The sequence below is a fragment of the Falco punctatus genome (genome assembly GCF_963210335.1).
Source record: "Falco punctatus genome assembly, chromosome: 9".
NCBI lineage: Eukaryota > Metazoa > Chordata > Aves > Falconiformes > Falconidae > Falco > Falco punctatus.
Genome location: NC_137589.1, coordinates 49,618,120 through 49,623,290, shown reverse-complemented (window position 1 = coordinate 49,623,290; position 5,171 = coordinate 49,618,120).

Genomic DNA, 5,171 nt, shown 5'->3' with positions numbered 1-5,171 from the left:
GCATCCCCTCCCAGTCCCTGGAAAAAGGGCTGTGCAATAGTGTTCTCTGGGTCCGGTGATCTCTCCTCTTTCTAGGTCCTGCTCAGAGTTATTCCTCCTCTGATCCCCAGTGGTTTTACCAAGAAATGTCATCCAGGTACCCTTTCCCCCCATGCCTGTCGTGGAGGAAAGCCTAGCGGGGAGCAGAAGCGACACTGGACGCCAGCAGCAGCTGATGAATGGAGGCAGGGAGTGGGGGAGCCGCCAGCCACTCCGGGAGCGGAGGAAGAGAGCGCTGCGGAAAAGCTGTGAATGTGAGAAAAAGCTGCTTTACAACAGAGCTTGTTACTATTCAACATCCACAAAAGGAGGAAGAGCCCTGAAATCCCTGCCTGTACTGAGGCTACAGGCAAGAGACAGCTCCCTCATGCCCTAATTAGCTTGCTGCTTTATAACTTAATTTCCTAATTGGTTTTCAAGTTAATCACTTCTAACAGGCTGGGGAGGTGGCAGCTCAGGCCCCGTGGCAGGAGGTGAAGCTTCACCACCACAGCACTGGCCCAGTTCCAGGCTGTGCTGGGAAGCAGGGTGGCCTTACCTCCACCGCTTCTGGGGAGGTCTGCCCTGTTGTCAGCTCAGGTTTAAGCTCTTACAGGAAAGTTTCGGGCAGCTACCTCAGCAATGTCTGCAAACCCTTCCTAAAACTCAATAATCCTCGGATCCCAGACCACACCAGCCCCTTGCTCCCATCCCTCCCAGCTGGAGGTGGTACCCAGCAGCGCTGATGCTTGGCGGCTGTGCGCGCAGCATCCCGCTCCACTGCCGCTGACACCAGGGCTGAGCTGGGCTTGGTGCCCCAGTTCCGTACTTTGTCTGGCACAGGTGTGGGCGTACAGTCACTTTGTCAATTAAATCGAAGCTGATACTGCAGCGCGCTTTACGCTTTCATGCTGGTGCTGTACCAGTTGCAAGAAGACAGGCAGTTCTTGGGCTGGATGGTACCTGGTCCAGCATCGAACCAACTGGTGCAAACCTCGCTTCTGAGCCGGCTTGGTGCTGTGCTGCTCCTGACCTTATGCGAGGCGTGAGGAACCTTCCTCGTGCTGCTCCAGCGGTGCTCTCTGAGCATGGAAATGTGGCCAACACCCAACGTCCACACACGTGGACATCGCGGGGGTCATCACTCAAGAAAGCTTCAGCATTATTGCAGTGGGGGTGGATGAGCCCAGGCTACACCAGAACCAGGGTGCACATGCAGGGCAACCTTAATTCTGCTGAGAGGATCCCAATTCATCCTGTAATTTTCCAGTTCTCCGGGCCACAGAGCTTCACCTCTTCACCGTGCAACCTGTGAATGACCTGTGTGACATGCAGGTCTGGTGGCTCTCCTTTCCCAGGCTGGCTGGAGTCAGCTGGAGGAGCAGCAGGAGCAGGTATTAGGGCAGGGACAGGCTGGGCAAAGCCTGCCGTCACAGCAAGGGCTGCGCGTTCAGCTCAGCTGGAGGTGGCTGGGGTGTCCCCAGGGTACAGGGCCCTGCACAAATCATCCGGCTTGGTCCCACCTCCCCAGAGGAGGCTGGGTTAGATGGCACCACTGGAGATTTTGTGTCTTGAGAGTGTGCCTAATTTCCTTAGGTTCTCTTAAAAAAAAAAAAAAGTCAGTCCTGTGACATTATCCCAGCAGCCTGATGCAAGTTGTTTGGTGGCCTCTCGTAAATAAAATGATTCCGTTAGGTTTTCTGCATTGCATCCTTTTGCTAGCACCGGGGTCCCTCAGCATACGTTAATTGTCCAATGCCTTCCTCCCCTCCTCCTTGAAGACAGCGAGGAATTCTGCCTCTCACCTCAATTATAACCCTGCCAGCTCCATTGCTTTCAAGCTATTTCTGCACCAGACCTGTCTCCACCCATGGCCGTGCTCCCCGTGCTCATCATTTCACTGGTACAACCAGACAGCGCAAGGTGCAGCTCAGCCTCGGTGGGCTGGAAATTCCACCAGTGCATTTATCCCTGAACTGCAGACGAAGAGGCTGGTACCTGCTGGCTGCTGACTTCCAGCGAGCCGTGGGCGCATCCTCGCGCCACTCTCGGTGGTCTCACCTCTGGAGATACCTTTGGGGTGGGGACGTGCAGCCCAAGCACAGTGGGGCTGGGATTGTGGCTGGGATTGCGGCACGTCAGGGGATTCGGGTGAGGAGCAAGCGGCGAGCTCCATGCGCTCGCGCTGCAGCTGTCACACCTAGAGCAAACTGGGTCACAGGCGTCTTTGTCGGTCCAAAGCTACGAGGTGTCGGTGAGCCGAGATCTGCCAGGAGGTGAATTTTGGGTCTTGGGGTGCACATCTCTAATCACACAGCCAATATATAGCTGCCGAGATACCTTTCATTACAAGACCCCAACAATATGAAGACCACTATTACAAGTAAACCATGTTTGCAGAAACAGCTGAATTTTAAGGACATGCAGCATTTTTCTTTCGTGTCCTTATTTCTCCAGCTCATTTTTGTTGTTGGGCAGAAAACAAGGAAGGAATTAGTGTAGTGGGCACAGCCCAGTGAGTGGGAGGAGACAGCGAGATAGTGACATGCACACTAGTGATTTAACATGAAATACTCTGATTGCAAAGAGTCTCTAGAGGCTTGTGCCTCATTGATGAATATCATGCATGAAGCGTAGCTCCTTGTGCTACCCACATTTTTCTCCTCCAGGTGTGTTGATTGGGAATCTGAGCGATGATAACTGTGCTGAGTTACGGCACGTTTCCACACACAAAAGAAAAATCCCACAAATCACGGGCAAATTTATCTGCGAGCATGTCAAATGTGCAGGACACATTCAGACAACACAGGCTCGAAAGATTAACGGACCTTAATCCTCCCGCTGTGCACTAATGCGCACGGAGGATACACGCACGCACACAGCTATAAGGACCGATGTATGTACACAAAAGACAACACTCCCCATCAACACATACCAGAGTTCTTCACCTTTTGGAAACAGAATAGACATTAACTCACCTAGAAGACCAAACTGGACCCGCCTGCTTCTTTGGCTTGGCTATCTGCTTCTGGTACTCCATCCAGCCACTCACCAGCTCGTGAAGGATCATCACGTAGAGAAGGAAAATAAGAATCCTGGGATCCATTCGTGGCACTTCGGGGTCTGCTTCATTGGGTACAGGTGACATTTGATCGAGAGCGATAGGAGGTCAGCCAGAGGGGTGCAGCTCCTGCGGGCAGGGCTCTCGGGAACGGGGGGAGCTGGAGGGATGAAAGGGTTGCTGCTGAAGAGGAGCCTTGCAGGCTGGGTTTTGTGCAGAGTGAATTAATGCTGTAAAAATCTCCCCGGGGGGGATGAGAGGCTGGTGCCTATTGCGTGAAGCAGCATAAACACAGCTGCAGAGCCTACGGACGTTTCCTTTAACGGGGTGGATCACATCTTCTGGGACTCCATCCCTTTTGTCTCCCTCTCACTCATGCTTTGTCTGCATTACTCCGCAGCCATGAGCTTCCTACCCTTCCATCGCCAGAGCCGCTCGGCTTCGGCAGCGCCCCTTTGATCGGCGGCGGGGGGAGAGGCGGCTGCGGTGCCCACAAGCCGGCAAGGGGAGCATTGTCTGGCTGCAAGGAATAAATTAAAACCCTCAGTCAATGTCCAGGGATTCTCTGAGCTGCCTCTTCCCAGTGTCTCAGAATTTTGGGATGCACCAAGCCAGTGTTCATTGGGAGTGTGACCGAGTATTTTGCAGCTGAGAAATCTTTTCTTCTGCTCACTTTCCTCACACTTTTTTGTTCTCCTTGTCATTATTCCGTACCTCTGATTCCTTCAGCTGCTGTTTTCCCAGTGGAAAAGCTCTGGTGGGGTACCTGATGTGCAGGAAAACCGTGGTGCAACAGCTTCCAGTCTTTTCCACACCACGGCTCCTCTCCCAGCCCCTCGACATGTTTCTGTTTAGCAGCGTAGGATCCTGCTCAGCTGAGATCTGGTCACGACACTAGATCACTTCAGCCTCTCCCTTCCGCCAGGACACAGTGCAATATATGTGCTTGGTATTTCTAGCAGGATAAAAGCATAACTGGGTCTTATTTAGACACTTGGATAAATACAACAAAAAATGCCCTCCCCCCCCCCCCCCCCCCCCAGTGTGTATTTTATGAGTAAAACCATCTTGCTCAAAGTTCATGTTATTCCAGTGAAATTCCAAAGGTGGACTAGTAAGCCCTCTGCAACTATTTAATTATCAGGGTCATCTAGAAGCAAGAAGGCAGATCAACCAGCCTACCTTTGCTTAACGGAGCTGTGCCCGTTCGGTGCAGAAAAGGTGGCCCAGAGGAGAGCAAACACAGGGACCCTCGTCACCTTCAACTCCACAGCTCCGACACGCAGGCACTGCTGGCCTTGCTCTCCAGCACGGAGCTGGGTTGTGCAGATCTTCAAGGCCGTGCACGGCTGCCACGTAACGCACCATGTCGCAGCCAGCTCACCCGAGGAAGCTGCTTCCCAGCTCGCTCCAGCTACGTTACCTGGGGGTCCAACACCTGAGGCCAGAGTTTTCTTAGAAACTTTTGCCCTTTGGTATATAACTGCAGACAAGCATGCAGAAACCAGGGATTTTCATCGTTTTCTATTAAATACAAATTTAATACACACCGGCGAATGCTAATTAGACAGTATGCCTGCATATTAAATAAACCAAAGTATCAACGCCCCAGTCAAATATGCACCTCGAAGTGCTTGTGACTTCCCTCCAGCTGGCTGATGTACTGTCATTTATGAGTGCAGAAGTGCTGAGTAACTCTAAATTGGGAGGAGAAGATCTCATGGATGGGAGTGAGCAAGTGAATGGAACAAACAGGGACTGAAGGTGTTCTAACAGCTACAAAAATGGGAATACTTGAGGTTCTCCACGAAAGGATAGTGGAGCCGTCCCTATAGCAACGGAGACAGTTGCCAGGCTGCAGGAGATGGGTTCTGATGTATGGTACAAGTCATACGTAGCAAGGGATTTTAGTCTAAAGACAACACTGATATTTTATACATGTGCAATTTTTAATGAGTAAAGGCAACGTGACTCTTTTGTTCCGGGGAGAGCAGCTTTTTACACAAAATCAAAGAGAGAAATTGCTGAGGTAAGAGCGGCAGGACAATTCGCTACAACTTACTCCTAGTTTTGTATTAGGTGCTCTATCTGA